The 26,182-nt window shown below is 34.9% G+C and overlaps 1 protein-coding gene, 1 non-coding gene and 1 pseudogene across 3 annotated transcripts in view; all 3 read left to right on the forward strand.

The window, feature by feature from the left end:
- Positions 1-26,182, forward strand: part of GRID2 (glutamate ionotropic receptor delta type subunit 2) — a 1,875,262-nt gene that overhangs the window by 152,087 nt on the left and 1,696,993 nt on the right. The window lies entirely within an intron of this gene.
- Positions 25,218-25,321, forward strand: LOC122733114. Its single transcript, XR_006353714.1, has one exon. It is a non-coding gene; the product is annotated as a U6 spliceosomal RNA (small nuclear RNA).
- LOC122730905 lies at positions 25,302-25,817 on the forward strand (annotated as a pseudogene).

Below are 26,182 nucleotides of genomic sequence, written 5' to 3' on the forward strand. Positions count from 1 at the left end.
TTTTGGAACCAGAATCAGATAAAGTCTGTCATTGCTGCTGGAAAGGGTGTGTGACTATATACCTCTATGGCTATATTCACTGACCCTGTAACTTTCTAAAGCTAAATATTCTGCCCTCAGCCATAATTTTCATACATATGGTATATCTCATCAGTTTCCATCCATTGCATGTAGTCCTATACTCCGGGGCCAAGCAATAGCAACTTAATCTTTTAAATACTTGAAGATAGTTATCATGTGATCCCAAGCCTTCTTTTCTTCAGATTCACATCTCCCTGTCTTTCATTTAATCCATAAATCTCATCACTTTGCGTCCCTTTACCATTCCTGGTACCCTTCTCTGAATATTCTCCTGTTGAAGAATATCCTATTAAAATTGTGGCACCTAGAGCTCAACAAAAACCCCAGAGGAGGTCCAGTGAGAGTAGAGTTCCATGGTACTATAGCTTCCTGATTTCAGGAAGATATGCCTCTCAATGTAGCACAAGATAGCACTGGCTTTTAGAGGACTACCATATTGCACCATTGACCCATGCCAAGCTTCTGTGAAGCTTAAAATTATGGAAACTTTCACAATCACAATCTTGTGATTGACCATCTTGTACTTCTGACATTAATTACTTGAACCTACATATAATACATTCTCTTTATATATATGGAATTTCATCTTACTGCTGAATTTTGTAGCCTATCAAGAATAGCCTGTTTCTGTACAGGGTCATCCTTTGTGTTAGCCATACCTTTTAGTTTAAAATCATCTGAAAATTTGATAATGTTCCATCTATACCTTAATTGAAATACACACACACACACACACACATACATATATGTGTATATATATATATATATATATATATTTGAATTTTTGCAGAGCAATGAGGGTTAAGTGACTTGCTCAGAGTCACACAGCTAGTAAGTGTCAAGTGTCTGCGGCTGGATTTGAACTCAGGTCCTTCTGAATCCAGGGCCAGTGCTTTATCTCCTGTACCACCTAGCTTCCCTGAAATATTGATAAAAATGAACAAACCTTTAAGGCAGTCCACTAGAGATATTGTAAGATACTATTGAAATATTATTGTCTATTCATGAGTCTGGTCAAAGAGTTCTAAATCTGTATAATTATATTATAGTAAAGCAACTATATCTCCAGCTTTTCTACAAGAATAACATGATATAATTTATCAAGCAATTTTCTAAAGCTTGGCAAACTGGGTATGGAATTCTCCTGATACATATGACCAGTTCTTGATGAAGCCATGATGATTTTTTTGTGATCACCCCTTTCTTTTCTAGATATTCCTTAATTATTTTGTTAATAATTTTCAAGATATTTCAAAATATTAGTGAATTTTACCATGATTCAAAGTTGTTTATATACAATTAAGTCTCTTCCACTATTTCCATCATGATGACCTAGTATACATGTCAAACTGAATTTTTTTCTTTCGGTCTTTTGTATGTAGATATTTCATAAGTATTTTTAATAAAAGTATTTTATTATTTTCCAGTTACATATAAGGATAGTTTTCAACACTTGTTTTCATAGGATTTCTAGTTCCAAAATTTTCTCCCGCCGTCCCTTCCTGCCCTCTTCCCCAAGATAGAAAGCAATCTGATATAGGTTATATATGTGCAATCACATTAAACATATTTATGCATTAGTCATATTGTGAAAGAAGAATCAGAGTACAAGGGAAAAAACCTTAAAAAAGAAGGAAAAAAACCAGCCCCAAAGTAAAAAAGTATTTTATTATTTTCCAGTTACATGTAAGGACAGTTTCCAGCATTTAGGATTTTTAGTTCCAAATTTTTATCCCACCCTCCATTCCCTCCCTCTTCCCCAGCAAAACTGAATTTTTATAAAGTTACAATGAATCACATTTCCAGGCCAGCACAACTTAGGAAGATAGACAAAGACAAAGTGAGGTTCATGTTCTAGGACAGAGAGCAGTAGTCACATGGGAACAAGGGCCCTACATGTATAAAGAGCAAGGAACAAGTTCCAGAAACTTAGCTTTATTGATCTGAGATGGGGAGCAGAGTAGAGACTCAGAAATAAAGTTCAACCCTGTACATAAGACTTTAATGGAATAAACCAGGACAAAGGATGAAAACCAAGCAGGATCCAGCAGTTAAATCTTTCCCAAACTAAATAAATTCCACCTGAGCTAACAATAACTGAATCTAGCAGCAATCTGTGAAAACTCAACCACTTCCTTTGTCCTCTGGAATATCATTTTCCATGCCCTTCGGACCTTTAATGTAGAAGCTGCTAGATCGTACTTTATCCTTGTTGGAGCTCCACAGTATTTGAATTCCTTTTTTCTAGCTGTTTGCAGTATTTTCTCCTTCACCTGGGAGTTCTGGAATTTGGCTATAATATTCCTGGAGGTTTTCCTTTTGGGATCTCTTTCAGGAGGTGATTGGTGGATTCTTTCAATTTCTATTTTAGCTTTTGCTTCTAGAATGTCAGGGCAATTTTCCCTCACAATCTCTTGGAGGATGGTGTCTAAGCTTTTGTTTTGGTCATGGTTTTCAAATTATCTCTCCTAGATTTATTTTCCAGGTCAGCTGTTTTTCCAAGGACATATTTCACATTGCCCTCTATTTTTCATTCAGTTGGATTTACTTTACTATGTCTTGGTTTTTCTTAAGGTCACTAGCTTCTATTTGTTCAATCCTAATTCTTAGGCAGTTATTTTCATCAGACAGTTTTTTAATCTCCTTTTCCATTTGGCTTTTCAAACTGTTGACTTTTTTCTCATGACCCTCCTGCATCACTCTCATTTCCCTTTCCATTCTTTCCTCCCTTTCTCTACATCTTCTTTCTATTTCTCCTACTTTCTCTTCAAAGTCTCTTTTGAGAGCTTCCATGGCTTGAGACCAGTTCATATTTTTCTTGGAAGCTTTGGATGTTGGAACTTTGACCCTGTTATTATCTTCTTCTTCTGAGGCTGTATCGTGGTTTACCTTATCCCCAAAGAAGTTGTTGATGGTCTTCTGCTTTCTCTGCCTACTCATCCTGGCTTACTATTTCTTGGCTTTTAACTCCTTCTTAAAGTGTGGCGCTGCTTCCAGGACACACAGCAAAAAATCGTGTACCCAGCAAAACTGAGTATAATCTTTCAGAGGCAAAAGTGGGATTTCAATGAGAAAGAGGTCTTTCAAGCATTTGTGATGAAAAGACCTGAACTGAATAGAAAATTTGACTTTCAAATATAAGATCCTGGAGAAGCATAAAAAGGTAAACAGGAAAAAGACTTCATGAGGGATCTTGAAAGATCAAACTGTTTACATTACTACATGGGAAGATAATACTTCAAAATCATAAGAACTATCTCAGTAAGTAATACACAGAAGACACTGGTCTGAACTGAATATGAATGAATGATATCTGTAAAGCATTTATGTTTTGTTCTTTGAGGGGCAGCTAGGGTGGGGTGTCTTATGTCTGGGGCTGGATTTGGGCTTGGGGCCACCTGGGTCCAGGGCTGGTGCTTTGTCCACTGTGCCACCTAACTAATCCATGATGCCATCATTAAAATAGGGTTGAGGTGTAGGAGGAATAAACTGGGAGGGGGAGAAGGGGAGAGATGGTCTGGGTAGAGGTAGTTCACATGAAGGAAACAAGAAAAAAGCTTATGGAGGAGAGTAGAAGAGGGGGAAGGAGTTGGGGAGTGAGTGAACCTTAATATCATCAAAACTGGCTCAAAGAAGGGCTAACATACATACTCAAGTAAGTATAGTAATATATTTTTGCCCTGAGGGAGGGGAGGGAGAAAAGGGGAGGGGGAAAGAAGGGAAGGAGGAAAGGGCAGATTGGGGGAGAGAGCAGTAAAAAGCAAAACAATTTCAAGGAAGATGAAGATGTTTTGCATTACTGCACAAGTATGACATATTGAATTGCTTGATCTCATACGGAGGGTTGAGGAGGGATGGAGGAAGAGAAATTTAGAACAGAATTAGCTCAGGGACCCTGATTTCATTGGAGTGGGCTCATGGAGGGAATAGCTTTCATACCCAATTGGGAGGAGTAATCTATTTAACCCTGCAGGAAAGTAGGAGGGGAAGAAGATAAGGAAGGAAGGGTGAAAAAAAGGGAGTGCAGAGCGAGGGAGAAGATAGTCAGAAGTAAAACACTTTTGAGGAGGAATAGGTAAAAAGAAGATAGAGTAAATGTCATGGGAAGGTAGTGGGATAGAGGGAAATAGTTATGATGATTTATTTTAATGGCAAAATGTATGGTACCTACTTTGTTGGGCTTTTATCAAGAAAATTCTCTGTCAAGCTTAAGGTACTATATACAGGTTATAATGAACAGGATACTATCAGAAAAACCTGGAAAAACCTACATGAACTGAAGCAGAGTGAAATGTACTGTACCTTTGTGCATGTAGCTCCTTTTCATTTTTCTTTCATCAACTCCAACATCTGCCATTTCTTTTTTTTTTTTGATAAAAGTATTTTATTATAAAAAAAAAGAAAACTCAACCACTAAAATGCTAACTGGTCCAAACTGGGTCAGAAACTGAAACTTCAAAGACCAGAAAGGCAGTCAACACATCATACCACTTTGGAAGCACTGGAAACTTAGAGATCCCTCAGACTGAGCTGTGAAAACAACTGAAAGACATAAATTACAGAATCTCAGATAAAAAAATATTTCTTCATAAGTGAGAAGAGTTCAACATTAACATAAATATGAAATGAAGAAGTCAGCTGGGAAAATGAATAAACAAACAAACAAAAAAGGATCTGACTATGAAGAACTACAATGGTGACAAAACACAAATATAGAAGAAAATGACCCGAAAATCTCTACAAGAAGAATCTTGAAGAATTCAAATTGAACCCAAGCTCAATAAGAAATGCTAGAATTGTTTAAAAAGAGTAAAATATAATTTCAAAAATGAGGTAGGAATGATAGAGGAAAAATTGGGGAAAATCAGAGTTATATAAGAAAATTATGAAAACATTTAATTGCTTGGCACCTATAACAGCAGTAGTACTAAGCCCCTCTGAAGAAAAGAAATTAAAAATTAGAATTCACAAAGTGGAGGCTAATAATTGATGAGATATCAAGAAACAATAAATTAAAGTAAAAAACTGAATAAAATCGCAGAAAATGTTAATTGTCCCATAGGAAAAACAACTGACCTGGAAAATAGTTTGAGGAAAGATAATTTAAGAATCATTGGATGACCTAAAAACCATGAAAAAAGAAGAACCTGGACATCATATTTCAAGAAATTATGGGGGCGGCTAGGTGGCCCAGTGGATAGAGCACTGGCCCTGGAGTCAGGAGTTCCTGAGTTCAAATGCAGCCTCAGACACTTAATACTTACTAGCTGTGTGACCCTGTGCAAGTCACTTAACCCCAATTGCCTCACTGAATTAAAAAAAAAAGAAATTATGAGAAAACTTCTATGATATTGTGAATTGGTTTCAAGTATACACATACACACACATATATGTATGTACGTATGTATATATATTCCTGTAAGAGCTCAAAAAGTTTCTAAAAATCATATAAGAGAGGTAGAAGGAAAATTAGTAAAAGAAAAGAAAGTGATAGAAGAAAATTATGGAAAAAAGTCAACAGCTTGGTAAAGGAAGCACAGAAAAAAAAAATCCCAAAGAAAATAACACCTTAAAAATAGAATAAGCCAAATGGTAAAAGAGGCACAAAAAGCTACTGAGCATAAAAACTCCATTAAAAGCAGAAGTGGTCAAATGAAAAAAAGAAATACAAAATTCACTAAAGAGAAGAACTTGTTAAAAAGAAGAAACTGTCATTAAAGAAATGTACAAAAATGAATCAAAGAAAAAGATTTCTTTTTTTTTGTTTGTTTTTTGCAGGGCAATGGGGGTTAAGTGACTTGCCCAGGGTCACACAGCTAGTAAGTGTCAAGTGTCTGAGGCTGGATTTGAACTCAGGTCCTCCTGACTCCAGGGCCAGTGCTTTATCCACTGCACCACCTAGCTGCCCCAAGAAAAAGATTTCTTAAAAATATAATTGGCCCAATATAAAAAATGGTAAAATAGCTCAAGAAAGAAAACATTTCCTTACAAATTAGAATTGGGCAAGTGGAAGCTAATGAAGCCATGAAGCATCAAGAAGCAACAAAACAGGCAGGCTTGTAGGACCTAACAAATACATAACACAATGTTTTGCTTCCTGGTTAATTAGCAAGTTGGCCTGGGGTTATCTACAGACCAGAGAACAGGCCAGAAAAGTGAAGAACCTGCCCTTCCTTAAATCATACCACCTGGGACCCACTTGAAGCTTGGAACAGTGCAGCCTAGAAGCAGTGCCCCACTTTAAGAAGTAGTTAAAAGATAAGTAAAAGACAGGCAAGATGAACAGGCAGAAAAAGATGCAGACCATAGAAAATTTCTTTAGTAACAAGGAAGATTGAGGTGCATGCTCAGAAGAAGATAACAATGGCAGGGCTCTTACATCCAAAGTTTCCAAAAAAAATATGAATTGGTCCTGGGCAAAAGAGGCATTCAAAGAGGACTTTGAAGATAAAGAGAGGTAGTGGAAAAAATGGAAAGAGAAATGGGAGTGATGAAGGAGCGTCATTAAAAAAAAAGTCAACATCTTGAAAAGCCAAACTGGCCAAATGGAAAAGAAGGTACAAAAGCTCTCTGAAGAAAATAATTGCTTAAAAATTAGAATTGAGAAAATAGAAGCTAATAACTTTATGAGAAATTGTGACACAATAAAGTAAATGCAAATGAATAAAAAAAATAGAGAATGATGTGAATTATCTCCTTGAAAAAACAGCTGACCTGGAAAATAGATTCAGGAGAGATAATCTGAAAATTACTGGATTACCTGAAAACCGTGATCAAGGAAAGAGCTTATTATCATCCAGGAAATTGTCAGGGGAAAATTGCCCTGATATTCTAGAAGCAGAAGGTAAAATAGAAATTGAAAGAATTCACTAATCACCTCCTGAAAGAGATCCCAAAAGGAAAACCCCCAGGAATATTATAACCAAATTCCAGAGCTTCCAGGTCAAGGAGAAAATATTGCAAGCAGTCAAAAAGAAACAATTCAAATACTGTGGGGCCACGGTCAGGATAGCACAAGGTCTTTTACCTTATATATTAAAGGACCTGAGGGCATCGAATATGATATTCAAGAGGGCAAAGTAATTGGGATAACAAATACGAATCACCTACCCAGCAAAAGTGGGTGTAATATTTCAGGGAAAAAATGGGACTTCAGTAAAAAAGAGGACTTTCAGGTATTCATGATGAAAAGACATGAACTGAATGGAAAATTTGACTTTCAAATACAAGAACCTAGAGAAGCATAAAAAGGTAAATGGAAAAAAGAAGTTAAGAGGAATGTTAAAAGGTTAAACTGCTTACATTCCTACATGGGAAGATGATATTTCTAACTCGTAAGAACTTTCTTAGTATTAGGGCAGATTATAGAAATAAATTTAGACAGAGGCTACAGGTGGGAATTGACTATGAAGAGATGATATATGCAAATTATTTATTTTTTGTGTATCTTTTTTTTTTGTGGGATGGTTGGAGTTGGGTAACATGTCTGGGGTTGAGCAGTTGGTGAGTGTCTTGTGTCTGAGGCTGGATTTGGGCTCAGGTCCTCCTGGGTCCAGGGTGGGTGTTTTGTGAACTGTATCACCTAGCTGTCTCATGATGACATCTTTAGGATAAAATTGAGAGGTGAGAGGAATATGCTGGGAAAGAGGGAAGGGAGGTTAGAATCAGGTGAAATCCCACATGAAAAAAACAGGAAAGGGCTTATGGAGTAGGGAGGAGAGATGGGGGAGGAGTGGGGCAGTGAATGATCCTTACCCTCATCAGAATTGGCTCAAAGACCTTAATCTTATTAGAATTGACTCAAGGAAAAAATAGCATGTACACTCAATTGGGTGGAGTAATCTATCTAACCCTGCAGGAAAGTAGGAGGGGAAGGGGATAAGGAAGGAGGGGTGAAGGAAAGGAAGGCAGATTAGAGTAGGGGGCAGTCAGACTCAAAACAGTTTTGGGGAGGGATAGGGTGAAAGAAGATACTAGAGTAAATAACATGGGGAAGGGAATAGGATGGAGGGAAAAAGTTAATAGTAATTGTGAAAAAATTTTGAAGCAGAAGCAAGAGTAATGTAAGAAGATGATGAGATTGATTGGATGAAGATGGGGATTGAGTGATGATAATGAGGATGGATTGATGATGCAAATTGATGACAGTGATAAAACTTATGGTACCTTGCTGTGCTATTATGAAAAAAAATTCTTTTTCAGGTATAAGGTACTATATAAATGTTATCTATTATTGTTGTTGCAAGAATCAACCTCATGGTTTTGTTGTAAGGAAATCTCTCTTTAAAGTACTATATAAATGTAGTTTACTATAAAAAATGATGAGCCAGAAAGACCTACATGAACTGATGCAATGTGAAATATACTGTATACAAAATAACAACAATACTGTAAGATGATCTGCTTTGAATGACTTGCTTATTTTCAGCAATGCATTTATCTAAGACAACTCTGAAGGTCCTATGAAAAATGCAGTCCATCTACAGAGAACTGATGTTATCTGAATACAGATTGAGGCATATTTTTTGTTTGTCAGTTCCTTTATCTGAAGTTTTGTTTTTGATTGTTTTCTTTCACAACTTGGCTAATGTGGAAATTTTTTGCATGACTACTCATGTATAGCTTATATTGAATTGCTTGAGTTCTTGGGGTGAGAGGGAGGAAGAGTATTTGGAATACAAAGTTTTTTTTTTAAATTGTCAAAATTTGTATTTACATGTAATTTGGGAAAAGAAAACTTAATTGGAGAAAAAAATAAATGTCAAAAAAGAAGCAATAAAACAAAATCAGAAGAATGAAAAAAAATGTGAAACATCTCATTGGAAAAAGAACTGACCTGGAAAGTCAATGCAGGAGAGATAGTATAGGAATTATTGGACTACCAGAAAGCCAAGATAAAAAAAAATTAACCTGGAGAGCACCTTTCAACAAATTATCAATGAAAATTGCTCTGATATCTTAGAGCCAATGGATAAAATAAAAACTGAAAGAATCCATCAATAATCTACTGAAAGAAATCCCAAAATGAAAACTCTCAGGAATATTACAGTCTTATTCCAGAGCTCTCAGGTCAAGAAGAAAATATTGCAAGTAGACATAAGGAAATGATTCAAATATTCTGGAGCCACCATAAGAATAACACAAGGCTTAGCAGCTTCTATAAAAAAATTATTTGAGGGCTTGGATTATGATATTCATGAGGAAAAATGGAGCTGGGATTACAACCAATGATAACCTAATGGACAAAACTGGGGGAAAATGGGTATTTAATGAAATGGTGGACTTTCAAGCATTCCTAATGAACAAGACCAGACCAGAACAGAAAATTCAACTTTACAATATGTCTCAAGAGAAGCATAAAATGATAAACAAGAAAGAGATGTCATAATAAGGTTAAACTATTTATAACCCTTCATGGGAATATATTTGTCATTAAGCCACTTAGAAGGAATATATGTAGACAGAGGGCATGGGTGTGAGTTGAATATGATGGGGTGATATCTTAAAAAAAGTAAAATTAAGGGGTAAGAAGGAAAAAATATACTTGGAGAGGGGGAAAGAGAGAAGTAGAATGGGATAAATTATCTCACATAAAAGGCAGGAAAGAGTTGTTAGAATAGAAGGGAAGATGGAGAAGGTGAGAGGACTGTTTGAACCTTAATCTCATTGGAATTGACTGAAAAGGGGGAAAACATATACTTTCAATTCAATATAGAACTATTTTATCCTACAGGAAAATAGTATATAAGAGAAGGGTGAATGTTATAGAAGTGAGGGTAGATATGTGGAAGTGGTATTCAAATGAAAAAAAAAATTTGAAGCTGGACAGGGTGAATGCAGAAAGAAATCAGAATAAATGAGCAAAAATAGGATGGAACAAAATACAGAGAAATCAAAATTATCCAAATATTTTTATACGTTTCTCAGGCATCACATCTCAAATCTATGAAGTGAGTCACATTTATAAAAATAATAGCCATTCCCCAAATGATAAATGGCGAAAGGATACGAACAGCCAGTTTTCAGACAAAATCAATATATGAAAATATGTTCTAAATCACTTTTGATTAGAGATTTGCTAATTGAAACAATTCTGAGATACCGCACCAAACCTGTCAGATTGACTAATATGACATAAAAGAAGAATTACAAGTTGTGGCAGGGATGTGAGAAAACTAAGCTACTAATGTGTTGTTGGAGAGCCATTTGGAAGTATGTCCAAAAGGCAATAAAATTATGCATATCCTTGAACCCAGTAAAATGCTACTAGGTCTGTATCCCAGAGATTTAAAAAAAAACGAAAAGGAAAAGCATCTATGTTTACACACACACACACACACACACACACACACACACACACACATGCGTATATAGCATCTCTTTTAGTGATGGCAAAATATTGGAAATTGAGGAAATTCTCATCAACTGAGCAATGACTGAGCAAGTAATGGTGTATGATTGTGATGTACATTTATGAAATGAAGAGAACAAGGAGAACATTTTACACAGTAACAGCAAAATTATATGATGATCAACTGTGAACAACTTGGCTATTTTCAACTATACAATGATCCAAGGCAGTTCTGTGTGACTTATGAAAATTGCTGTACAGCTCCAGAGAAAGAATTGATGAAGTCTGAATTGAAACATATTTTAAAAACTTTTTTCTTTTCTTTTTTAATTTTTTGGTTTGTGACCCCCTCCTCTCCCTACATGCTTGATTTAGAAATGTTTCCCATGACTATACATTTTTAATCTATGCCAAATTTCTTACCTTGGGGAGTTAAGAAGGTGGGAGAAAATTTGGAGCTCAAAACTTTAAAAAATAAATGTTAAAATTGTTTTTACATGTAATTGGGAAAAGTAAAATATTAAATATAAAAGTAATTGGAAACTGATACTATAGAATGATTTGGTCAAAGAACAGATAATAATAAAAATCATTAAATTTATTAAAGATAACACTGAGAAAAGTGCCAAGATTTGGGGCAGTAGACAAAGCAGTACTTTGGGAAATATTTATATTTTTAAGAGAAAGTGCCATCCAACAAACTGGGCAATTCAATAAAAAAGCAAACCAACAAACAAAATAAGGAACACCTTATTAAAGTCAATTAAACAATTAAAAAGAATTAAAAATAAAAATCCTTAACAGTCACTGATATTAAGAAATCAAATGTTAGAAATGAACTATGAAATAAAAATAGGAACTTTTTGAAAAAAAATGAAATTTAAAAACCATTGGTTAATTTTATTAAAAATGAAAGAAATGGGGCAGCTAGTTGGTGCAGTGGATAGAGTACTGGCCCTGGAGTCAGGAGGACCTGAGTTCAAATCCAGCCTCAGACACTTGACACTTACTACGTGTGACCCTGGGCAAATCACTTAACCTCAGTTGGCTCACCAACCCCCCCCCCCCACCAAACCAAAAAAAAAAAAACAAAATAAAAGAAAGAAAGAAAGAAAACAAAATTACCAGTATTAAACATCAAAAGGGTTAAGTCACACCCAATGAAGATGTTATTATCAGTTAAGATGTTATTAACAGTTATTATCTTTTCCTTGTAATAATATGCCAATATACCTGACAGTTTAAATGGTTGAATATTTACAAAAATGTGAATGGCCCTAAAGGAAATATAAGAAATAAACCATTTAAAAAATATTGAACACCCCATAATTGAACTCCATAAGAGAAAATAAAAGAGCAGATGGCTTTCCCAGTGTATTCTACCAACCATTTATAGAACCATTAATTCCAGTACAATATGAATTGCTTGAAAAATGGGTAAAGAGTCCTAACAAATTCCTTTCATGACTCAAATACAGTCTTCATGCCTAAACCAGGGAGAGTCAAAACAGAGTAAGAAAATTATAGAGCACTTTCCCTAATGAATATTGGAGCAAAATTTTATTTAAAGTATATATTTTACTCCATTAATTATTTCCCACTTACATGTAACATTTTAAAAGAATTATTTTAAACAGCTTTGTGTTTCAAATTTTCTCCCACCCTCTCTCCAATTTGGGAATATGAAATCATGTATGGTGAAAAATTTTAAACAAAAGACCAGCAAGGAGACTGCAACAATATTTCCTAAAGATCATATACTGTAACAGGGTGAAATTTATACCATGACTTCAAAGCTAGTTCAATATAATAAAACTATGAACATAATTGCTCATGTCAATAACAAAATAATAAAAATATGATTATATCAATAGATGCGGGGGGAAAAAGCATTTCACAAAACATAACTGTTTCTGTTTTTAAAAAATACCACTAGAATGCATTGGAATTAACAGAGCCTTTCTTAAAATAATAAGTAGGATATTTGTAAAATCAAGAGAAAACATTATCAGAAATGTTACTAACTAAAAGCTTTCAAGTACGATCAGGGGTGAAGCAAGGATGTTCATTATCACCATTATTACTCAGTATTATACTAGAAAAGCCACTCCTAACAGTAAGACAAAAAAAGGAAATAAAGATGATCCTTTATTTTAATATATTTATATTTTCAATTTGTTGCTATTTTTGTTTCTTTGGAGAGTTGCCAACATGTATTCAAATTTTCTATTTCAGTAATCATTTCTTCTGTGGCAGCCATAAATGCTGTCATTTGCTCTCTAATGTCATATTGCAAATCTCAAAATTGAAAATACTTTCTTAAATTATTTCAGAACATTCAGTTACTGGGAATCCAAAGGGTCCTGTGTTTTATCAGGTGTTGATTCAATTTTCATTATTTTGAAATGTTTATTTAGAGATATTTGTGGTCCCTTAGGTATCTTGTTAGCCATCTTCACTATTTTTATTAAAAACATTAGAAATTGTAGGAATTAATTGGGCCTTTCTTAGAATAAGTAATATCTATCTAAAACAAAGTGCAAACATTATTTATAAGAGAGATAAACTAGAAGCCTTCCCAATGAGATCAGTTTTGAAGCAAGGATGTTCATTATCACCATTATTTGTTGACATATTTGCATCAATATTAGTCAATACTAGAAATGCTAAGCTATAGCAATAAGAAAAAAGAACTTGAAGCAATAAGAATAAGCAACAAAGAAATAAAACTATCTTTCTTTGAAGATTTATTTAAATATTTAAAGAATCTTAAAGAATCAATAAAAATTATTTGAAAAAAATTAACAGTTTTAGGAAAGTTGCAGGAAAAATGATAAATTATCAGGATATATATGTGTGTATATTATATATATATATATATATATATATATATATTCACATACACTAGAACAATAACCTACAGGAAAATATAGGAACAGAAATTCCATTTGAAATAGCTGCAGATAATATAAAACACTTGGGAGTTTACCTGCCAAGACAAATCAAGGATATGTATGGAGGCAATTACATTCTACTCATTTCTGTATCTTTTCCAAACTTTTTCATCCCTCTTCAAACCCCCTATGGTTCTCCCTTCTGTACACCCTTGTTATTGAGAATCTTGCTTCATATTTTACTGAAAAAATTACCCTCTTCCTCTCCTCACATCTCCCAATTAATATTGCTAGTATCTCCTCCTCATCCTCTTTCTCACATGAAGAAATGGTTCATCTTATTGATAAAGAAAATCATCTACATTCACAAATAATTCCCATTTCATCACAATGAATCAAGCAGCTTGCTCCTTCTACACTACTTACCCTTTCCCTAATATGAAATCTTTCCCTTGTCTTAAAGTAAAGTCTTGTCTCTTGTATTAAAATGAAATCATTACCTTGCTTCCCATATTTTCAACAATACCTCACCATGATTAATTCATTTATATGAACTATAATCCTACATTTCTTCTCCCTTTCATGGTGAACTTTCTTGAGAAGGCCATCCTTTTTTTCTTCACTTTCTTCTTAACTCTTCTGCATTCTAATTTCTTAAACAGTAATTCAACTGAAAAGAACTTGGAGGTGTTTTATGATGTTTTAAAAATGATGAAATAAGAAAGAAAAATGAGAGAAAGGAAATAAAGCTACTTTGAAAGAAAAAATCAGAGGAAGGACAGGAGAACTTCTGTCTCATAGAAAATAACATAGAAGCAAAGTAATACATGAGCAGCTTTGGCAAGTATATATAATCCCATCAATCCAAGCACCTGTATTCTCCTTGCTAGTATAAAATATTTTTGAATCAACATTATTTGGAGAAATTGGTTTATAATTTTCTTTGTGTTTTTCTCTCCCTAATTTAAGTATAAACAACATATTTGTATCATTGAAGGAATTTGGTAGGACTCCTTTATCTATTTTTTTCAAATAGGTTATGTGGTATTAAAATCAATTGTTTTTTAAATGTTTGTTAGAATTCACTTGTGAATCCATCTGGTACTGGAGAATATTTCTTATGGAACTGATTTATTGTTTGTTTAATTTTCTTCTCAAAGATAGGGTTATTTAAACATTCCACTTTCTCTTCAGCGAATCTGGGAAATTTATATTTTTTAAATATTCATTAATTTTATTTGGATTATTTTATTGGCACATAATTGGGCAAAGTAGCTCCTAATAATTGCTTTAATTAAATCTTCATGGGTGGAACATTTATTTTTTCATTGTTGATACTGGAAATTTGATTTTATACTTAAAAATCAAATTAACCAATATTTTATTGATATTATTGTTTTTCTCATAAAATTAGCTGCTAGTATTATTTATTAGTTCAATAGTTTTTTTACTTTCAATTTTATTAATCTTTCCTTTGACTTTCACAATTTCCAATTTGGTGTTTAATTAAAGACTTTTAATTTATTCTTTTTTCAGGTTTTTTTAGTTGCATGCTCAATTCATTGTTCTACTCTTTCTATTTTTTACATATTTATGCAGCTAGAGATATGAATTTCCCCTATGTACTACTTTGGCTGTGTCTCATAAGTTTTTGCATATTGTGTCATTGTTGTCATCATCTTTAATGAAAATATAACTAGTTTATATAATGTTCTTTGACCCACTCATTATTTATGATTAAATTATTTTGTTTCCAATTCACTTTTATCCATGCTTTCAAGGCCCCTGATTGGATGTATTTTTATTGCATTATGGTCCCCAAAGGATGTATTTAATATTTCCCTTTTCTGCATTTCTTTGTGTGGCTTTTATGGCCTAATACATAAGTCTTTTTTTTTTAAGTGACTTGTGCAGCCGAGGAAAAGGCATACTCTTTTCTATTCCCATTCCATTTTCTCCAGAAGTATATCATATTTAACTTTATTAAAATTCCGATTATCTCCTTAATTTCATTCTTAATTTTTATGGTTAGATTTGCCTACTTCTGAGAAGGAAAAGTTAAAGTTCCCCACTAGCATCGCTTTATTGTCTATTTCCTCCTGGAACTCATTTAATTTCTCTAAGAATTTGAATGCTATATCATTTAGTGCCTATATGTTTAGTATTTCTATTACTTCATTGTCTATGATACACTTTTAGTAAGCTGTTGTTTCCCTCATTCTCTCTTTTAGTTTGGTCTATTTTTTGCTTTTTCTTTGTCTGAGACCATGATTATGAGCCCTGTCTTTTTAAATTGTAGCTAAAACATAATAAATTCTGCTCCAGCCTCTTTTAACTCTGTATATATTTGTTTCTTGCAAACAATATATTTTTATATTATGGTTTCTTATCCACTCTACTGTCTACTTCTGTTTTAGAAATGAGTTCATCTCATTCACATTTATATTTATGATTACTAATTGTATTTGCTGCCATCCTGTTTTGTTCAATTTGTCCTTTTCTCTTTTACCTTGTTCTTCAAAATGCTCTTTTGTTTCTGACCAATGTCTCCTTTATTTTATATTCCTTCTTATCACTCCTTCTCCAATTTTCTCTTATCCCCTTTCTCTTCTATTTCATTGTTGGGTAAGAGATTTCTATACCTAATTGAATCTGTACCCCCCAACATATCTGTGTGTATGTACGTATGTGTATATATACATATATACATATATGTGTAAACACACATGTACACCCCACGTATTCTTCCTTTGACCAGTTCAGTTGAGAGTCAGGTTCAAGCAATGTCTACCACCATCCATTTCCTTTTAGTTTCTTTTTCCTTGTGTGCCTCTTTTATGTGAGATAATTTTCCCCATTTCCCCCCCCCCAATTCTTTCAATGCATTTCTCATTCTCACTCCTCCATTTTTGAGGTCATTCCAACCTAATTTACTCAGAAATATTACTTGTTCATCCATTCTTCTTCTAACTACCCTAATAATGATAAAGTCCTTAGGAGTTATATGTAACATCTTCCCATATAGCAGTGTAAATAGTTTAAACTTATTAAGCCACTTTTTATTTTTGTTTCACGTTTACCTTTTTACGTTCCTCTTGAGTCTTGTGTTTGAATGTCAAATTCCCTCCTCACCCAACAGGCTCAGGCACCTACAGATAGAATTTTTTTTTCTTGCTTTCCCTATTTGTCACATTATTTTCACTAATGACAAGGCAGGGCAAAATACGTGCCCTTCTTTATTCAGTGGTTGGATTTTGGATGTCGGAATATTGATTAAAGATCTAAATCATTGAAAAGTGATGGACATCTGGCATAGTGCAATAACCTTTGAAGCATTAAAAGTAATGTTTCACTAGTATGTATTATACAGCAATCCAATATCTTCTATTTTTAAAATCAATGCCACTACTGAAGATTTGATATATAAGACTTTTTTTTACCAGATCTAAGATATCATTGGTATATGATTTCTTTTATTTTGTTTTTAAAAATTTTTTTTCATTTATATATTTATTTTTGTGGGGTAAATGAGTGTTAAGTGACTTGCCTGGTGTCACACAGCTAGTAAGGATCAATGGTCTAAGGTTGGATTTGAACTCAGGTCCTCCTGAATCCAGGGCTGGTGCTTTATCCATTGTGCCATCTAGCTGCCCTTGGTATAGGGATTTCTAATAAGGAAACTGCTGTACCAAGGTAGGTGTATCTGGTCTGCAACATATTGTTTTTAAGAGATTCTCGTTACACTAAGAGACTAAAGATTTGCCCTCAGCCACACAACCAGTGTGTCAGAGAAAGATCTTAAACCTAATACTTCGTGATTTCAAGGCTGCCTCTCTGTTATACTTATTGCCTCTCATTATTTTTATAATTAAATCAGTTCATCTGTTAAATTGAATATTAGGATTATTGTCTTGGAGCACAAAATAAAAGAGCAACAACAGCAACATGTCTTCATTTAGAAGCACTTTGTGACTTAAAATCATAGGAATGTATGCTGAAGTTCCCTAATATGATGATAGGAGTTTCAGAGGAGAAAGACTATTAACTGAATTTATTAAGGAGAGAGAGTGTCCTGGAGGTTGATAAATAACAGCTATTGTAATCTTTAGAGTGATAAATGAAGACTGAATCAACCTTGTAGAGGCACATGGCTTCATGTAGATGTAGTCCCTATGAGCTTCTAAGTTTGAAGTCAACTATCAATTGTCTGCCTCCTAACATTCATGCATATTCACATGCATACACATACACACAATTGCATGCATGCAAGACTTTTCTAATTCATGCTAAATATCATTGATTTCTTTACTTTGTCTTAGTATGGCCCTCAGACTGATATCCTAAGTATCATCCTCAGCTACTCACTATCTCTTACCCATTCATATCCAAGCTGTTGCCAAGGCCTGTTGATTTCACCTTTGCAATATTTCTCAATATATCTCTTCTCCTCTAATACTTCACCACCCAGGGGCAGGCCCTTATGTCCTTAATCTTAGACTATTGCTATAGCTTGGTGTCTGTGTCTGCCTGCCACAAATCTTTCCCCACTCCAGTCTATCCTCCCTTCAGCAGTCAAATGGATTTCCTTTAATCACAGGTTGACCCTGTCAGCCCCCTGCCCATACTCAATGAACTTCAGAGGCTCTTTGCCTCCATGACCAAATACAAAATCTTCTGTTTGGCATTCGAAGACCTTCATAACCCACATCCTCTTCTCAAACTTCCAGTCTTCTTACACATCAGATCCCCTCACATAAATGTCCTCTGTAAAACACAGAGGCTGGAACAAAACAGTACGGCACATTTGGTCTGACCTGGGCAGAATACAGGAAAAAATCTTACCATTATTTCAGATACCTTCCAATTGTCTAAATGAAGCATTAAGGCACATAATAATTTTAGGCTATCATGCCTTACTGTTGCTATATTGACATTATTATAAATTATTATGAATTGTCATATGCACTCTTGTCTAGGATCATCTTAGACTTTTCCTGCAACCTACATTCTAAATGTAACACAATGAAGCTTTTAAATTAATACTTCCTTCAGAGTGACAAATATACAAATTTACTCTCCTGAATACATGGGAAGCATAAGCTCTCTTTCCTACACAGCCTCATTCTCTGGGGAAGTGAAGGCAAATAGGCTCATAGCTTAGTTCTGTTCCCATAGAGCACAGTCCCTTTTCTAAGTCCAAAATTACTCTCAGATTGAGTCACAGGCCCCCTCACATCTCAGGTTTCCTATGTTGCCCTGGCTGATTGCACCACTTCTGCTTCAGTACTGGTTCTCCGATTTATATGGCTCAAGCACCTGATCTTCTAGGGATTATCTCGGACAAAAACACAAAGAACAGGAACAAACATCTCCATGCCCATTTTTCAGGAGCACGGGCAAAAGAGACCTAAGCAGGGGAGTGTGAATCTTTTTTCCTTTCATGAGTTTATTTTATGACATCCATGCTGGGCACAGCAGATAAGTAGTCATTGTGAAATAGTATAGCGGAGAATATGGTAGGAAAATGGATGGCTCAGATTCTCCATTTTTGAAGACACGGGCAGCCTTGTACATGGTAAGGAATATAGCTGGCTCCGTGTTAGACCAACAGCATGCCCAAAAGTCCCTCCAGGCTGGATTAGATAATATAACATGAGTAAGCATTTTCATGCATTGATTTAATTTCTCTATTTACCCTTTTCAGATGCTATAGTAATTCCCCTCACACAATAAGTGCAAGTCACCTGTGGTATCTCTTAATAGAAAACATCCAATAAAAAGGATTTTTTGTTGTAATTTTTTTTGAGAGGCAATGGGGGTTAAGTGACTTACGGTCACACAGCTAATAAGTGTTAAGTGTCTGAGGCCAGCTTTGAACTCTGGTCCTCCTGAATCCAGGGCTGGTGCTTTATCCACTGCGCCACCCAGCTGCCCCCTTTTTGTTGCAATTTTTCAATGAACAGCTGAAGACCAAGAGTAGTTAAGTGATCTTAAATCATTTTTGAGAATTTTTCCTATGGTTGTTTCCATGAAGATCTAGAACTCTAGAGGATTCTAGACTTGCAAAAAATATTGGATCTGTAGTCAGAGGACATGGGTTCAAATCCCAGCTCTTCCATTTACTATCTTTATGTGACCATGGTCATATCACTTAACATCTCTAGGTCTCAGTTCCTTCCTCTGTAAAATGAAGGACTTGGATTACATTCACTTTGGGGTTTCTTTCAACTCTAAAACCATGAGCCTACAAACACTACTTTTATTTTATCCAGTTAAATTAGGGTCAAGGTATTTATTCTAGGTGATGCCATGGCACTCAAATATTAATTCTTGATACTTTATAAGTACTATATATGGTCAAGACCTTAATTTACAGTACCAATTTATGTTCTTCCCAGGTGAATTCTTGAAACACTTTGGGGATAATGTCAAGTTCCTTCCAAATTTTGGCATTCTCATGCCACTCTTCTATCAGAAGCAAATCATTGGGAAAAGATTTTTGTTGAGTGTGTGTGAGTGTGTGTGTGAGAGAGATATCAATCAATCTCTGGCTATGTCTTATGCCAGTCTTCCAACCTACCAGGCTTTAAAAGAATTATTAATTAGTTATTTTTAGGATCCATTTATCTTAGGTTTGTGTACCTAATTTCACGTTTTGGAGAGGTAATCTGTCTCTCCTGCTCAGTCTTCAACATTTATCTCCACGTATTTCTGAAGTGGATAGTGGCATAGTAAAACAAAAACAAAAACAAATAAACAAAAAACAAAAAACATACCAGTAAGAGTAGAAAACACCACATAAATCACAGTTAACATCTATTCCAATGGCACTGAACAATGCAGTAGAGTCAGCCCATTTCAGGTTAAAAGTGAGTACAGGGTACTCTGAAATCTGCTGACATCCCCTCAGGATCTTTCCTAAGCATATAGAGTTTTCTTAGTTCTATTCTAGTTATCTATAAGTAAATTGGAGCACCAGTATTCATATGAGGACTGCAAAGCAAATCTTCAGCAGAGGTGTGATTTTAGGGTGAATTTTTCTTGCCAAAAGAGAAAGCAAGCTCTGTATCTTCTTTCTCTATCAGCAAAGTCTTGCTTCATAATCTAGACCTTAAGATTTATGAGCACCAATTTGTTAAGGTAAAATGGCTGAGCTTTATGGACAATCTTTTCTGAGCTCACTATTGCTCTTTTGAACCATTTGGCTTTGGCACACATTCAACAGCCTCAGCAGTAGAAGAAAAGAAGAAAAGAAGGAAGGAAAAGATTAAACACCTAATATGTGGCAGACATTGTGCTAAATGTGTTAAAACATCTCATTTGAGTTCCACAACAATGCTGGGATTTAGGTGCTAATATTACCCCCATTTTCAGTTGAGGAAACTGAGGTAAATAGCAATTAAATGGTTTTCCAAGGCTCATACAGCTAGTAAGTTTCTGAGTTCAATTTTGAACTCAGGTCTTCTTTACTCCAGATATGGTATTCAATGTACTGTGTCATCCAGATGTTTCATAGACACTTGTGATTGTTATCTATAGGAGAGACCTTTGTTTCTTTTTAATTAAGGGGGATAACATTGAACAACTTTAGAACTCTGATTAATGCAATGACCAAAAGTGTCTTGAGCAGATTGATGGAAAAATAATGCTTTTCATCTCTTGTCACTGAATTGGTGTAAATTGTGCAATAGTCAGTGTTTGATTTGTTTTACTTAACTTTTTCCTTACTAGGGATAGTAATTTTAGTAGCATGTTGAATTTTGAGGTGAAACACAGTAGATACATAAGGCACAGATAAATAAAAGACAAGGATATTCTTGTAGTTATATAATTTTGTGATTCTGTGCTTCTCATTACCTATATATCTAGCTTTGCCCTCTTATTGCACTGAACTTGGGATAAGGTAAATTAATATCCATCACAATTCCACTTTTGTGATATTATGGTACTATCCCAATTACTCTTCATCAAGCTTTCTCACTGCTCCTCATTTAACTGATACTTACATAATATTGCTCAGCTTTCATATTAATGGTAGATCTGCTTTACCATCAATCTAGCCAGATGGAGGGTTGAAGAGGAATTCTATACTTCCAACATATTATTAAAGTTCTACATATGACAGAAAACAAATATTAGTTGGTGTTTGGGCCCAGTAAATATTCTTATCTATAAAATTGGAATGATTACACCATAAGAAGATTTTCAAAGCAAAATTCTTTTGTAAATCTTAAAGTTTTATATGGATTTTATTTTTCATAGTCATGGAATTTGAGAGATGGAATAGACCCTAGGGGCCAGCTTACCTAATCTATATGCCAAAGGACTATTCACTATATTATACCTGAAAAGTGGCTATCCAGTCTCTATGTAGGAACTCCAAAGAGGAGAAACCCATCACCAACTGGGGCAGAACATTCCATTTTGGGGGAGTCATAATTGGCAGGGAGTTTTCCTCATATGAAACTGAAATTTACCCCTTTTCATTTCCCATTCTTTCTAATTCTGCCCTTTAAGCCAAACAGAGCAAATGTAATCTTTCCTCCAAATGATGGCCCTTCAATACTTGAAGACAGCTATTGTGATTCCCTTAAGTCTTTTCTTCTCCAGGCTAGACATTCCCAGTTTTTTCAACAGATTTTCATATGACATGTACATTGACATTGTTCCATTCTGGATTCAGCTTGTCAGTGTTTCTCTTAAACTATGGTGCTCAGGAAAATACACAGTACCTGTCTCCTGAGGATGTCTGAGTAAAGTAGTATACAATGGGACTGTCAGTTCTCTCTTTCTGTATATGATGCTTTTCCTAATTCATCCACGACCACATGAGCTTTTTTGGCTATCACACCACACAGCTGACTCATATTCTTCCTATAGCAATCTTTTATTTTACTTTCAGGAAAACTGTTTAACCACAGCTCTCCCATCTTGTACTTTTGAAATGGATTTTTTGTACTAAAGTGTAAACTTTATCCATATTGAGTTTCATCATAGTAAATTTTCCTCAGTGCTTTAGCCTAGAGGTTCTTATGCTATGGCTGGGCAGTCTATGGCACCCCTTCCCAGAATAGTGGGGTTTTTTTATTACATAAATTAACCCATTTATTATTGGATTACGGGCTACAGCTATTTGATGGGGAGAAGATTTGACTGGTCTTTCAATTCCTTCAGTCTTCTGATGGTGGATTTGACTGTGACTGCAGAGGTGGTATTGTAGGTCCATGCACCACTAGCTATGGCTTTCATACAGGATCTACAATGCTGGATACCCACAGCCCATCTCTTTATTTTGGTCTTGCCACAGAAGGAGCATGTATACTTGGCATTCTGGCTAATTAAATTTTTTCACCATTTTTCTGAGGGATACACCATAATGTGTTCCATATTTACGAACAATTTCGATGTTCTTGGTGCATTTAGCCATGTTGCCAGTTGCTTGATTGAAATAGAATGCCTAAGATGGTTAAGAGTAGTCAGTTACATTGAAACTCAGTTATCAAAATAGGTTTTTAAAAGTTTATAAACCTTGAGTTCACAAACCTCCTGCTTTAGCCTATCAAAATATTTTGAATCCTTACTCTGTTATTAAGTGTGCATCATCTACAAATCTGGCATGCGAAATATGGCTTTATCAAAGCCACAAATCAGTCTGTTCAATCGCACAGAGCCAAGCATAGATTATAGGGTCCTCCACTGATGAACTTCTGCCACTTTGACATTAACCATTTGAGTCCATGCCTTTAATCACTTCTGAAATCATCTCATTGTATTGTCATTTCATCCATCTCGTTTCTCTTTACTTCGCAAAATAAATAAATATCATGAGATGTTCTAATTCTTTGCCAAAATCTAGGTGAACTACATTCTCCTTACCTTCAAGCTTAGTAAAACTTTCAAAAAAATATTATTAGTTTGAAATGATTGGTTCTTGATGAAACCGTATTGGTTTTTATAGTGGTATCTTTCCTTTCTAGATAGATAACAACAGTTTATGTAATGATCCATTCTAGAATTTCCCTAGAAATTAAAGTCAAGATCACTGTTCTATAATCTGCATAATCTGTTCTCTTTCATTTTTCAAAGATTACAACATCTCCCCCTTCTCAATCTTGTGTTACTTCTCTCATTTTCTATGATCTTTCAGTTATTATTGACAACTGGCCTAGCATAATCTTATCTTCCAGTTCTTTCAGTTCATTAAGGGCCAAGTGATTTCAATTGAAACTAGCTGGTCTCTTACCTTAATTATTTTGGGCATCCATCTTTTAGAATTTTTTTTTTATTTGATATTTTAAAAGACTTTCAAATCTAGCTCCAATCAGTCTTTCCATATAACTTGCTCATTGATGTCTCTCACATAATACTCTATATTCACTATAGCCTGGAAAAAAACCAACAGCACTTTTTTGGAGGTCTACACATTATTTGTCCAGCAAGCTATCCATTTCTTGTTAGGACCGCTTCCTTTCTGTCCTGTCTTATCCTGGCATTCCTCTGGAATCTGTCCACCCCCCTCCCCAAACCCTATCAATATCTGGAAATGTGCTGGACTAAAACAATTTCCCAGTTTCCTAACTGATTGATATCTCTCTACCTGCAGCCCCAGGGATAGAAGCTCAACCAAATACTTCTCAGTAAAACCTTTCCTTTTCATCCAACACTAGAAACTTTGGTTCAGGAGAGTTAGATTATTGTTGACTACCTCTTCCTGTCATGAGTTGAGGGTCCTTGTTTTCCTTATTTGGCTTTTCTCAGTTCTATTTTAGAGATCTAGAGCTTGTAGAGTACTACAGCACCATAGGTAATTAAGAGATTTGCTTAAGCTCAAATAGGTTATAAGCATTAGAGGTAGAATTAGAATTTATATCCTCTAACCCCATATTGCAGGTATTAAGCTCTTCCTTAGTATGAAAAAAATGTTAGGCTTCCTTAGTTTGTAGGTTTTTGTCCAGACCCCAGTGTAAAGAGCTACCCTATCCTCTTCCCTTTTGGTGTATCCTTCTTGCTCCCTTGAATCACGTGGTTTTGAATTCTGGGCCTTTCTATAAACATACCAAAGAAAATGACCTATTGCTTTAAGCATTGATTGGTTCATCTAATTCTTTTGAGAAACTATTTTAGTTTCAGGAAAAAAAACAAAAAACAACTTGACAATTTTCTAGCCAAACTGACCTGTTGTTCTGCAGGAAGATTTCATTGCCTTCCCTTTTTTTTTTTTTTTTTTTTTTGGTGGAGCAATGAGGGTTAAGTGACTTGCCCAAGGTCACACAGCTAGTAAGTGTCAAGGGTCTGAGGCCGGATTTGAACTCAGGTACTCCTGAATCCAGGGCCAGTGCTTTATCCAGTGCGCTACCTAGCTGCCCCCATTACCTTCCTTTTAAAATTTGCCCCAAAGAATTATTTGATACCTTCAAATCAAAGCTAAAATATTGCTTCTTATAGGAGTCCTTTTCTGATGGTCTTTCATTGTTGGTTCCCTCTCCCACCCTTAATTATTTTATATCTATTTTATATACACTTATGTAAAGTGTTGCCCTTTCTGATTTGAAGTTTTTTTTTTAATACAAAAGACAAAAACAAAGACATTGTGACTGAAACACAGAGAGAAGACACAGATTAAAAATGACCAAAGTGTACTCTTTCCTGGTATTTAATTTGTATGTGGCTGATATGAGTTCCTTAAGATCAATAACTGGGGAAATCTAATACCTAGAAGTGTTTTGTAACTATTTTCTTAGTTATGACTTGACTAGCACAACTGTGAATTTGAATTTTCATTATATAATAGAGTTGTTATTTCACATAAGAAATACTACTTTGGATCAACAAGGTTAGTCAAGACAAGACCTCCGTATGGGTCAGAACAGATTTTAGAACTGAGTTTGAGAGCTTGTTTAGAAATACATATGCTAAAATTGTAACAATACCAAGAACATTAGTATGGCCCCTGTACAAAGATAACATGCAAATATATGGAGCTTTCCATAGTTTTCAATAGGACAGTGGATACTGGAAAACTGGTAATTAATGAGATAACATTAAGAAGATCTTAGAAAGCTCTCTTTGTAAGAATGGTTTTCTTAGATGGTTTTCTTCATATATGCTTGATGATCTTATGGACAAAAGGAAACAAAAGTTAGATTCAGTAATTGAGTTCAACACTGCCAACTTTCTACTTATCTTGAGAACCACAGGAAAGATCATCCATCCTGCAAGTGGCCACTCCTACCATGTGGAGTTCAAACTCACAACAAATGAAACATGACATCATTGGAGAGCCCTTGATTTGGACATTCATGTGGTAACAAAACTGCTTCGCAAACCTGTCTGAAACCATATTACACCCAGACTCCTCCAGGTGAAGTACTAAAATAAGCTAGGGATCAGTTGTGCCATAGATGCTTCTCAGTCCAGATGTGGTGTTTGCTAGCATCCTGTCGGCCTTCTCCAAAGTGACATGTAAGGAAACTGAGACACAGAACAGTTAAGTGACTTACCCAACACCACACAAGTACCAAATGATTGCAGAGTCAAGCAAAACAACATTTTGGTCAACCAAATTCAGAGCAAGAGTCTAAATTTTTAAATGCTGGGCAAAGGGAAGAGGTTGGTTAGGAACAAGAAGGGACAAAAGTATTTGAGTATTTGGGGGGGGGTGAGTGTGTTATTGTTTTTCCCCATTCATTGGGAAGTTTTATAAACAGCACTTAGGGAGGGTATGGTGGGGGAGGAAAGTTATACATTTTTAAAGATCCCAAAGTGAAGGGTATGGGGAAGAAAAGGAAGGACTAATAATTCAGTTACCTTTCATTCAGGAAAAGTCATTGACCTAATTCCTTAGTTGTCATTTATG

Source organism: Dromiciops gliroides, chromosome 6 (assembly GCF_019393635.1).
Source record: "Dromiciops gliroides isolate mDroGli1 chromosome 6, mDroGli1.pri, whole genome shotgun sequence".
Lineage (NCBI taxonomy): Eukaryota > Metazoa > Chordata > Mammalia > Microbiotheria > Microbiotheriidae > Dromiciops > Dromiciops gliroides.